This window comes from Thunnus thynnus, chromosome 3 (assembly GCF_963924715.1).
Source record: "Thunnus thynnus chromosome 3, fThuThy2.1, whole genome shotgun sequence".
NCBI lineage: Eukaryota > Metazoa > Chordata > Actinopteri > Scombriformes > Scombridae > Thunnus > Thunnus thynnus.
The window spans coordinates 33,165,808-33,179,610 of NC_089519.1; positions in this window are offsets into that span (position 1 = coordinate 33,165,808).

Here is a 13,803-nt window from a genome sequence, read left to right on the forward strand (position 1 = left end):
TCAGATGTCCTCTTCCCCAGCTGGTTCTCAGCTGTGCAGTAATACTCTCCAGAGTCAGAGGACTGGATGGAGCTGAAGACGAGCTGTGGTTCTTTACTGAGAGGTTGAAGGTCTGGATTTACATTCTTCTTGTACCAGGTGTAATTAGCTGCTGGGTTAGTATCACTGCTACAGGTCAGAGTCACTGAACTGCCCTCCACTATCTCACCAGAAGGACTCACTGACACAGAGGGAAGCTTTGGAGCATCTGTAGGAGATACAAACTTCCATTTACTTGAAGATTAGCATATGTTGACGGAGATGATAGACTATTTTAATTCAAGTTTATTTTTGCTAGTTTCTTATTGATCATCCCTAGTAGTTGTCACAGCGGCTGTCCACAATGATGATCCTGGAGCTATTCCAGGTTAGACTGCTGCTGGTGGGAACTAACCGCAAATAACAGACCTTTAATGACTCTGCACAGCAGGCAGATCACTTCTTTATTATGTTTTATAAATAGTTCTGCTGAATCCACATAATGAACCAAAAAGTATTTGGATTGGGAAATGAATTATATATTTAATTTTGGGGGAAAACACAGACACAGACTGACACAGTGAACAAAACTCACATAGTGAAGGAGAGCGGTAATCCTCATGTCCTTTCATAGCACAGGAGACGTTGTCACTGGGATTAAACTGCCCTGAATAAAGAGAAGTTTCCTCCTTCACAACTTTCTGTCCATTCTTGAACCAGACATAAGAAATACCACCTGCTGGACTGCAGCTGCTGAGACATTTCAGCTCTGCCTCGGTATAAGACTGATGGACTGTTATTGTGATCACCTGCACCTGAAGAGCTGGATATGTGAAAAAAAAGAACAGAAATGTAATTTTGTTCATACATACAAACAAACCGTCACAGTAATTCCAAGATATTAACCATTTGACTAAATTAAGTCTTCCAATAAAAATGTTACCTGTGACTGTCAAAGTGACTCCAGGTAAACCAATAAAGCTCCCTCCTGGTTGATCTGTTATGAACCTGAACTTGTACTGAGCTGAGTCATTCTCTCTTAGGTCTGTGATTCTCAGAGTGCAGTTGTTCTTATCACAGTGATACTGCACACGACCTGTGTACTCTGAATTTGTTTTTAGATCCACAGGTTCGTTATTGCTCAGTTGAGTAAACCAGAATGTTTCCTTAACTACAGTAGAAGTGCCCTTTACTCTGGATGGGTATCTGTAGGTGCAGCGTATGTCCACTGTTGATCCTTTTAAAGCACAGATCTGAGTAGAAGTGTAAGTCACTCCCCAGTCATTCTGACCCTGTACAACTGTAACACAGAGCACATCAGAAACCACAATGAGATTCATAACAACAGTTAAGAATCAGTGAATAAGAAAAATTGGATCATTGCATCAATATGATTTTATCTTCTTGCTCTGCTTGTTGGTAGTAATTTTAAAAAAGCTAAAAGCCAAATGCCTGAAATGTGTATCTTATGTATTATCAAACACAAAGTCCTTCAAACATAAAATGATACGATGATAATACTGAGAAACTAGTAAGATGGATTATTGTGATGCTCTCCTTACTGGCCCACCAAAAAAAGCCAAAGATCAACTTCAACTCATATCAAATTCAGCTGTCTGTGTGCTGACCAGGACCAGAAGGAGAGTACACATTACACCTGTTTTAAAATTGCTTCACTGCTACTTCTTTTTGTCTGACATGGTTTTAAGATATGTATCCACTATATATATACACTATATATATAGATGACCTGGAGAAAGTGTGGATGTCGTTAAAAGAAAATTCAAAGCAATCCTTTTTTGCCTGGCTTTTATTTAGTGCGTTCATTTCAATTTCCACTTTTACTGTTATTTCTTATCTCTTATTTAAAATATATTATATTTTATACGTTTTTCATTTAAATGTTTTTTGTTTAAACTCATGTTCTTTTTAATTCTTTTTATGTTCAACACTTGGAGTTGCATTTGATGTATGACTTGTGCTATATAAATATAGTTTGATTTGATTTGATTTGATTTGATTTGATTTGATTTGATTTGATTTGATATTTTTCTTTTTCTCCAGATTCATTTGCTTTTTGGGCACTTTGTAACTGTATTTTATGACTTTCATTATTTTATTTCTGAATTATGCCTGGGTGAAAACACACATCGAAAAAGTCCAAAGATATTTATGAATACTTTGGATTCATAGTGTAAAGAAACAGCTTGAGAAAGTTAATCTCTGTGCACTGAGACAGAACAATCAGACAGAATTAAGCAACTGAGAAAGAAGAATGTATTGAAGCTGTGAATATTGAAGCAGTTTTACTGAACAGGATAAGAAGAAGGAAATTAATTATTGGAAGAGTCTGCATTTTTCTTGGTTAGTTTCCTCTCTGTTAGCTGGTCAATTTTCTGCTGAGTCAAGTGTGAAAATCACAGAGAAATGCAGAACCTGAGGTGAGGGAAACTATTGAAAGTGGCAAAAAGTACATGGGTGGATATTCACTCTTACATGGTGGGGTTATGGAGGGGCAACTGTTGTAGCTATAACAGGTATAACAGTTACTGATATTTTTTTGGCATTTTTGCCTTTATTCAACCGCTATAGTTTACACAAAAAATGTGGAGTTTAAAAGTCAGTCATCATACTGCATCACACAAATATAAAACCTACAAAAGTGCTCATCTGGGATATTTCATATTTTATTAACCTTCTTAAAATCACTACAGTCAGCTCTGAGTACGTGTGCTAAATGTCCTACAATGTAAATATACAGTACCTGACACAGAGAGAAGGAAGACAACAAATCCACTCGCTGCTGCTGTTAAAGTCATAGCTGCTCCTCTCATCTGTGAGGCTTCAGATACATTAAAACATATCAAATAATGTTCACAACATGCAATAGTCACATCAGTAAAATATTTTACTTACAATAGAGAAGAATGTTGTCTGTTGAGATGCTTGTCCTCTGTGATCTGTAAGAGAAGTCAGATATAAGTCTTAAAATAAATGACTTGATTTCCTTCCTCTTTCTTATTATTTTGAAAATGCATAGGCAGCAAAGGCAGAAGTGACAACCAAGTTTTACTAGACTTAATATAATCTGTGTTAGAGAGAATAAGAGATTGGTGTTTTGACTTGTTCATAATTTAAAGAGAAAAGAGAAATAGTGAGACATTTTTATTACCTTATCGTGCAGACACACCAAATCCGTAGACGGATGTCAAGTTGACAGATCCCATTCATTTTCTATGAAAAGCAGGAGATCTGGCCATGCAGTGCATGATGGATACAGCACGGTGAGTTGATGGATCAACCGCTACATCTGAATTTACTTAATCACGACTCAAGCTCAATTTTATGTAAATGAGGTCCATACAGTGCAATGCTGCCGGCTCACATTTGGTCCAATGCGTCCAATTGTGTCCTCACCAGGGTCCCTGTGTCTGCATCATTAATCTTATTAAGTGTGGGCACAATTCAGTGTCTAAAGAAAAGATATGACATATGTGACAGATGTGCGACAGTCAGTTTGATTCTTATAAGTGCTCAGAAACAAGTAAAAAGTGAAGTATAACAACAAAAAAAACAGTGACACAGAAATCTATGTGTAAATCAGAACACAAAATGTGTTACATCTGCAATGAGAAACTCAATCATTTACAGTCATTCTGACTGTAACACAGAGCACATCAGAATAAGAGACCACCAAGAGGACACATTGCCGTCTCACACAGCTTGGGTGGACACTGCAAGGCCCAGAGAGTCCCTTCCAAGGCCCACGCGGTGAACAACAATGTTTACATATCTCCACAGGCACGGACCACAGTGAACCTCTCAGGAACATGGAGCACCTTTGGCGACTTGACACTCTGCTTTGCAGTGAGAAAGTGACCTCCAGGTCCAAACAGGACCACCAAGCCTACAGCCTGCTGCAAACTGCCACCATCAGAGTTGAAGTGGAGAGGTCCAGTGCTATGCCACACCTTTACTCTGATGCGCTCCTATCGTCAATCTCCATGCAACAAAGCAGGCTGTACTAGCCAGTCTGTACAACACTGAGTTCAAGCTTTCCAAGGACCAAAACTTCATATCAGCAGAAAGGCCCCTCCTTGCACAAGCTCAGCTGGACTCATCTCCAGATTGAAACAAAGCCGTCAAGGTCAGGCAGCCAATTCCTGTAGACAGCCTTCCTCATACCGGAATATGTTGAAGGCACAGTCCTTATCAGAGTTGAGGGCAGACCCCGCCATGCTGAGGATCTTGAAGTGATTGTTCTATTGCTATTGACCTGATTGTACTTGACCCAAGTCATTACATCACAAACTAATGATTCAAGATTTCAAACAGAGGCTGCTCCACCCTGGCCCGGAACAGGTTTTTGACAAACTGCGTAGACAGTTTTGGGTGCTCCAGGGCCAGGAAGCTATCCTCAAACTTCAACACGCTGAGACTGTCAACACTGGCATGCCAAGCCGAACATTCCAAAAATGGCTGACCTACCCCTATGCAGACTGTGCCTGCACAAGCCTCCATTCTATTCCACTGGAATGGACTGTTTTAGTTCATTTGCAGTATGGATTGGATGTCACCAGGAGAAAAATTTGGGGGGTTCGGTATAAGTGCATGACTAACAGGTGGGTGCACTTAGACCTACTGGAAAGTCTTGATACGGATGCCTTTCTTCTGTCCCTTCACCACTTCATTGCTTGATGAGGCAAACCATTTGAGTTGCTATGGGACACTGGCATCAATTTCACTTGAGCAGACCATGAGCTACAGGAGGCCTTGGATGCCATGGGGCCTCGGCTGCAAGAGCAACTAGCATGTCAGTTGTTCCACTTCAATCCACCAAGTGCTCCTTATTTTGGAGAGATATCAGAGCGAGAAGTCAGACATGTGAAGCAGCACCTTTTGAAGGCACCCTAAATGCCAAACCTTTAGGACACATGTCATCGCACATTGCCAGGTTCAGGTTCAGATCAGGTTCAGACCAACACCATGAAGGTTAGAGTTAAGAGCAACCAGTGGCCAGGCTAATCCAGCTTCCCAAAATTACAGAGGAGGACAAAGGTGCCCCAGCCAGCCTTTCCAAGTGAGTACAAATGTCATGACAGAAATCTGGGGTGGCTGCGTTGGAAAGCCCAGCAGCGACTCTTAGTGGACTACAATGAGAGTGACAGGTTCAGAAAGTCTGCTGCCTCAGTCAGTCACCGCAGCACCATGAGGAGTCGATTAAGCCAATTAAGGGGACAGATTCCTCATGTGTACTATTCTGTTGTTGTGCGTTCTTGAAATGATGTAAGCATGGATTATTTACCTATAAAGAACATTTCATATTAGAATTTAAGTTCAGTGTTGATATTTTCTTGAGTTTTTTTCATTCGACGGAGTTAATTGGCATGATGCAACAGCTAACTTATTAGCTTGCTGAAAGCAATCACACATTGTTCTTCTCACTTTTTATTCTTATTCTGTCTTCCGTACATTTTTTGCCGTGTTTCAACTGCTGCATACTTTGTGCTATAAAAACCATTCAAACATCAATCTGTACAGCTCATTCAGCAGATGTGTGCTTGTATTTTTCTGAAATGTAACACGTTTCAGCGATTTTATATAATTTTTTAAAACATTAAAATTTATAATGGCAGTCTATGGGACGAACCATCCAACCGAGTTGGAAAATTGGTCACTTTGACACTCAACTGCTCGGACGTCGAGTTTTAAACTTCAAACTTTAAAATGTTCACAAATCTTTGAACTTTCAAAGTTATCAGATTGTTTAGTGATATCTTTTATAATTTTTCAGCAATTTAAGCCAAAAGTCAGGGGTTTTTCAGACTGTCAGGTCTCACCAGTGTGTCCATCATCATGTGATCAGGCACAGTGGAGAGCACAGATATTTTTAGACCAGAATTTTTTTTCTGAACAGCTATCACTTCCACAATTTTAAGTCCTCAAGCACATATCTTGCCTCAGTATGTTGCCACAATCCTCCTCTCTCTCAAAATGTAAATATATTTCACATAGGACTTATAGTTTTTGAGATCTGAACCTTAATTGATAGAGAGTCCCTGTCTTGCTCTCATTGACTGCAATACAGTCTGCAGGAAGTGTGTCTCCTCTCACTCCAGTTTCTTAAACTTACAGATTCTCTGATCCTTCAAACACTTTTTACACTTATCATTCATTCTCATGTTAAACTAGTCTTGCTTTCACTAATGATGTACAAATCTCTGGGCTCCAAGCACTAGCTTGAGACAAATACATTTTCATCATCAAAATGGAGATTTTTTCCTTTCGTTTTTGTGAATGTCTGTTGGCTCAGTGGTTTAGAACACAGCTCTCATAATCAGCTTCACCTTAGATGACAAGGTTGTGTGTTTGATACCTGCTCACTGCAGTGCTCCTCATAATATTGCTCTCATGTACAATGTTGCTTCACATCTTTATCCTGTACCAGAATTCAATTCCTCTCTAGACTACCTTAACATTACTACCTAAAGTATGGATTGATATGCTTGTTAAATATATCTTTATCTGTACTATACAGCATGTGTGAGTAGTCCAGTGGTTTAAGGTTATGTCATTTCTCACCTCCTTTCAGATCCAAAGGTTGTGAGTTTGAGCCCCGCTTAGGACAGAACTCAGTAGAGTTGAAGGATGCAGGAGTGGACAGCTGATGTCAATCTGCTTAATGAGCTGAACTGTCAATTTCATGCAATTGACAGACTAAACACCAGAATCTGGCCTGGCATTGCTGTGTGACATGTTAGCTCAGTGCATAGCATGTCTGTCTTACAAACATGAGGGTGTAGGTTCAACTCCACCCACAGCTGATTTCAATCTTGCTAGATTTTTCAATAGTGTTCAGCTTTCAGTTATGCAATCTAAATTCGCTTTCAGCAATCACACGCAATCTCTACAGAAATTGCATTTTCTAGTTGTGTGATTGCTGGAAGCAATCACACATTGTTCTTCTCACTCTTTATTCTTATTCCGTCTTCCGTACATTTTTTGCCACGTTTCAACTGCTGCATACTTTGTGCTATAAAAACCATTCAAACATCAATCTGTGCAACTCATTCAGCAGATGTGTGCTTGTATTTCAGCAATTTTATATAATTTTTTAAAACATTAAAATTTTTAATGGCAGTCTATGGGACGAACCGTCCAACCGAGTTGGAACCCTGGTCACTTTGACACTCAACTGCTCGGACGTCGAGTTTTAAACTTCAAACTTTAAAATGTTCACAAATCTTTGAACTTTCAAAGTTATCAGATTGTTTAGTGATATCTTTTGTAGTTTTTCAGCAATTTCAGCCAAAAGTAGTCTAGTGGTTTAAGGTTATGTCATTTCTCACCTCCTTTTAGATCCAAAGGTTGTGAGTTTGAGCCCTGCTTAGGGCAGAACTCAGTAGAGATGAAGGAGTCCAGGTGATGTCAATCTGCTTAGTGAGCTGAGCTCAACTGCTTTTTTGTCAATTTCATGCAATTGACAGACTAAATAGCAGAATCTGGCCTGGTGTTGCTGTGTGACATGTTAGCTCAGTGCATAACATTTCTGTCTTTACAAACATGAGGGTGTCGGTTCAATTCCACCCATTTCAGATTTTAATCTTGCTAGATTTTTCAATAGTGTACAGCTTCCAGTTATGCAATCTAAATTTGCTTTCAGCAATCACATGCAATTTCTACAGAAATTGCATTTTCTAGTTTACCTTTGTCATCATTCAACTCTATGTTAATTTGGTGTAGTTAATACATTTGATACTTTATGAAAAATAAGGGGTTTGCCATATTTTATTGTATTGAATTACCCTTGCTAAAATTCACTAATATGATTCATGTAAATATGTAATTTATTAGTTATTCTCATGTTCTGTACAGAAATGATAGGTTGCCTAATTTAGCTCGTATCTCCTATGTATGCTCTATTCACAGACAAAACACATACACGCACACACAAATGCATATCCATAAATTACAATTACACTCTAAATGAAGCTCTACACATGAACAAAATTAATCCAAAATTATCTGCAGGGCTAGACACCACAGGAAGTAAGTGAGAAAATATAGTATTTTATTAAGTCAGGTTAAGTGACCCTTTAAAGCAGACAGTGCAGGGAAACCTCAGTGATGAAGCCTGACTCTGCAACACTGAGGCTTCACCACTAGAGGACAGTGAAACATCAGAGATACTGAATCACAACCCTGAAACAACATTGTACCATCTATCATTGATAGTTTAGACACATTTAAATTTTATATTCTTTTCTTTTTTATGATTGAGTGGCATCTTAATTTGTTTACCCTTGACATTAAATTCATTAAATATTACAGTTAGAGGTTCAGTTTCAGAAGTGTTGATTGTTCACATTGGTGACCTTGTTGTACAGTAGTTGAACAAACGCTCACAGTCAAGGTGTCTAGGTATGAAAATGATTCAGTCAGTGATCTACAGTTGTCACTAACAAATATGGACTGTTATATTGAAAAGGCTTCATACTTTAGGAAACTGCAACACATTCTGCTTGCCTGAGTGACCCCAAAGAGTTTAAATGGACCAAAAAGGAGATAAACAGCTCACATGACAATTAAGGTCTTCTTCAATACAAATTGTGTCTGTGCATCTTCATTTTAGCAACATCCTTAATCATAATAAACTATTACACTGTGATGAGTTTCATCCTAAAATAGAGGGAAAGTGAGAAATAAGTCAGAACAAAGGAACAGATTTAAATTTTATTCGTCTTCAGCTGGTAAATACATTTTTATTCTAAAAATAAACATAAAAACAATTTGTTTAAAGCTGAAATTTTATGCAAGCTGTCGCCCTCTGCAGCAGTGAGAGGGAACTGAAACTGTTGTGAGAGCTGTCTGTTCATTGTATATCAGCCACTGCAATATCTGGATAATGTGGCATTCAACAAAGTTTGATAGAACTGAGATCATGTTTGATATGTGAAAATATACAGTATACTGCACAAGAAGATAATCAGGATTCCTCAAAAACGATTAATTACAACATGTACACATTTAAAATAATAGTTTGCAAGGCAGCTCTAATCCTAAATATTTGTAATACAGAAAAGGACAAAGGAGCGAAGTACAATAATATAGCCTGCATTGCCTCAGACAGAACACTCAATATACATAAACGCAATTATGAGTCACACACACCTGCTGCTACTGAAAACGTCCACATCATCCTCTACAGCCTCTCTCTCCACAGTCTACAGTGTTTTTACATTTAAAATAGCATTTCACATAACAGCTCTAATCCTAAATATCTGTAATATAACTAACTCTACAGAGAAAAAAATAAGCTTGCATAAGTTCAGACAGAACATTCAGTAAATTATAAATCTATTGAGTCACACACACCACCTGACATTCAACTGATCTAAACAATCAATCATGTTCAAGCTGCCATCAGCACATTCTTCTCAAAGCTTCTGCTACATGCTGTTACTGACGGTCTGTGCTGCTCACTTCTACCTGCTGCTGCTGTTGAAAACTGAACATTAAAACATCCACATCATCCTCCACAGCCTCTCTCTCCACTGTCATATTTCACTGTTGTACTACTTTCTGCCCCCATCAGGTGAGTCCAGTCTCTGCTTCAACTGCATCACAACAAAATCACATGAAATTTCAGTGAGTTACTTCTCATAACTGTAACTGTGAATCTGATATAAGCCTCTTTTTTTCATGATGCTCCAGCCTGACTGGACTTTACTCCATGTCTTCCTGCTCCTCTGTGTCTTCTGTCTGCTGCAGCGACGACCTGCAAGTCTGAGACGTTCTCACACACAGGAGAAGAGTCCAACTGATGGGGAGAGATGTCAAAATGAGGATTAATGGACCTCATTCATGAAACCTGTATATAATTAGATTTTATTAAATATGTAATCAAATGTGTTTAAAACTGAATTATTTGCTTAAATTGCGTTCAGCTGAAAATACATTATGAGTTTCTACTCTGCAAGTTGTATTTTAAATATAAAATTCACTTCACAGCTTCATGCCGATAATATAAATGTGTTTGAGTGCATTTATAAGCCAAGTGATCATAACCATATTTTAGGGTAAGTTCTGTCAATAAGGTCTCTCTCTCACCTCTATAGTCTCTAAAGGTTCATTCAGTTCAGTGGTGGAGCTCAGAGTTCTCTTCTTCCTGGATTGAATCCAGCAAAAACAAGAAATATTTAACAAAATGAAATTCATGACTTAAAAACTATGAAAATCTTTTGATAACAAAAACAAAAGAACAAATGTCTTCTTTATCTTTTTACCTTGCCCACAGACTCAAGAGAAGCAGAGGAATCAGCATCAGGACCACCAGAATCAACCTGATGATATTTATTATAAATACTGATTTCCCTAAAAATTGAGACAGACAGAAAGAAGATATGGCTTATCAATAAATGCAGTTTACAGGTGTGTGTGTGTGTGTGTGTGTGTGTGTGTGTGTGTGTGTGTGTGTGTGTGTGTGTGTGTTTGTGTGTGTGTGTGTGTGTTTGTGTGAGGGTCAATGAGCATAACTTACTTGACCCAACAGTCAGATATAAGGTGGAGTTATGATGTCCTCTTCTGTTCTGGGCTTCACAGTAATAATTCCCACTGTGTTCAGGTCTGACATTAGTGATGGTGAAGATCTGTCCTGATGCTTTTGGTGAGTCTTCATTCTCCTTGTACCAGGTATAAGTAGCTGCTGGGTTAGCATCACTGCTACAGGTCAGATTCACTGAACTGCCCTCCACTATCTCACCAGAGGGACTCACTGACACAGAGGGAAGCTTTGGAGCATCTGAAGGACAATATGTATAGAAACACATTCCATTAATGTTGGCATGCATGATTTTGAAGGATTTTTGTATCATGAAAAACAGAACAGACTTGAGTGACTTACACTGGACATCTATAAATAGAGCTGTAGAGTTAAACTGTCCATATGGATTCTCAGACTTGCAGTGGTAGATCCCTCTGTCCTCAGAGCTGATGGAGGTGAAATGATAACTTTCCCCTGGTTCTTGAGAAAGTGTTTGGTCTTCCTTGTACCAGGTATAATTAGCTGCTGGGTTAGCATCACTGCTACAGATCAGAGTCACTGAACTGCCCTCCACTATCTCACCAGAGGGACTCACTGACACAGAGGGAAGCGTTGGAGCATCTGGAGATGTATCAAAATCAATTAGCTATATAATGAGGACGGGTTGCATTAGTACAACATGTTGTATTGATGCTGGTGTGTATGTGCGTGTGTGTGTGTGTGTGTGTGTGTGTGTGTGTGTGTGTGTATTCAGATTCTGCTTGCTGTGTTACTGGCCCTGTAGTTTCAGATAGGTCTACCTGCCTTACTGTCACATATCTTTCTTGTCTTGTTCTATAAATCCTGCTGTGACATCATGTTGCTTATATTGTGTGTCCTGCACTTAACTACACTTACACACCTTAGAACGAGCCAACATGTTATTAAAAAAACAATTGACATCACATTTTGTAAAATAGTTATGTTGATAAAAGTACAAAGTATAAATGAAAAAGTATAAGAGGTAAAACTCGGTCTGACTTGTTGTAGACTATGTGGGTCAAAGTTTTCACTTGATGTGTTAGTGGAACATTGTAGAGAAAACTCACACACTGAAGGAGAGGGGAAAAACTCATATCCTGATAGAGCACAAGAATACTCGTCCCCAGGATCAATTTGGTGTGGATGAAAATAAACTTTGTTTTCCTCCATTGGCTGGCCATTCTTGTACCAGATGTAGGAATGATGACTAAGCAGCTGACAATTGCTGTGACATGTCAGCTCTGTCCAGGTGGGATGCTGGTTGGATGAAGATTTTGTAACATGCACATGGAAGTCCGGATCTGTGAACAACAAACAGAAATGTCATTTCAGAATTAACTGTCAACATACAGTACATACAAGCAAATATTCACTTGTTCACAGTAACATTTCCTAAATGATCTGAAACATCTGAAACTAACTGATCACAACGTCAAGGAATCGACAATTTATAGAAAATGGTTATAAAGTTAGATTTGATGGAAAAGAACCTGCTCTTTGAGGGAGCTCTCAGAGAATCCAAGCAGTAATGAAGATTCTGCTAAATAACCTTAATAATCACATAGATGAACATTAGATTTGAGAGAAATAAAGAATACCAAAAGCAAAGCACATAATGAGGAGACTGGGGCAGCAGATGGTGTCAGCATTAGCATGTAAGTAAAGTAATAGTAAGAAGTGTCCGGTTATAATGGAAGCACTGTCCACTTCTATGAATATGATGACCATTATTAGTCAGCTGGTAGCCAAGCAGCTGGTAAAGCTCTGTGCTCTGCCTGAACTAATGTTTTGCTCTATTTCAAATAAAAATGTTACCTGTGACAGTCAAAGTGACTCCAGGTGAACCAGTAAATCTCCCTCTTGGTTGGTTTGTTATGAACCTGAACTTGTACTCAGCTGAGTCGCTCTCTCTCAGGTCTGTGATTGTCAGAGTGCAGTAGTTCTTATCACAGTGATACTGAACACGACCTGCATACTCTGAGGTTTCTTTCAGATCCACATATTGATCACCATTCATTTTAGTGAACCATAAAGTTTTGTCAACTGTAGTATCAAGGTTATCTATTCTGGATGGGTATCTGTAGGTGCAGCTTATGAACACTGTTGATCCTTTGAAGGCACAGATCTGAGTAGAAGAGTACATCACTCCTGCGTGATCCGCTGTAACACAGAACACAACAGAATCCACAATCAGACTCACAACAACATCAGAGAACAGTTAATCTGTCATGAAGGTCCTTCAGTATGTAATCCTGCTGAGATACTGCATGGGCCTCCTTCTTTCCACCTCAGAGAAGGACATGAGACTAATTTATGAAGCTTATGGCACCAACACAAGGACAAACATAAAGAGTGTTTTACACTTGAGTACCACAAAATGCAATTAATAATGCAACATTGAACATTTTCATTTAAACTTAGGTGTGGATCAATACATCAAAAACTGATGGCTAATCTAGATACAATTTGATAAAGGAAATGTATAATCATGAGAAGTGGAGCCATGTATACTGTAGGGTTTAAAGTGATCTCACAGCTCTCTGGGAAATGTAGTATTTAGCATTACTCCTTTCAGTTAAGAATGCACTTGAATAAACTATAGAACTAAACTACATACATTTCACAGTGCATTTTTTTCTTTTAAAGAACAACTTAACACCAGCTGAAGCCTTGTCTCTACTGCCCTCCAGTGGTTTAACCTCTGATGCAGAAGTGCACTCCAGGGTGTCAGTACACTGTGACAACACTGTTTGATGTGGTGACAGGTACAACAGAACATGCTAATGCTGAAAAAGCTTGAGGCTTGATGTCTCCAACATTAAGCATTATGCGTGCATGACTGTCCCTGTATGTGTTTTTATCTATGTAGCCTATAGCTGTCAGACATTATACAATATGCATGTCAGTGGTGCTTTGAAGGTTGTATTGATGTTGAGATACCTACAGCAGTATCTCAAGGGCTTAATGGGACCAGTACAGAGAGGGAAGTGATGTCACCCATATTAAACACACATGCAGTTATGATACATTAGCTAAAACACTCCACTAGATGGTGTAAAAGACTGTGAAGTAAACTCACACAGTGAAGGAGAGGGGGACTTCTCATGTCCTTTCACAGCACAGGAATAGCTGTCTGCAGAATCAAAGCTGCCTGAATAAGAATTAGATGCTTGTCCCCAAATGTCCTGTCCATTCTTGTACCAGATGTAGGAAGAACCATC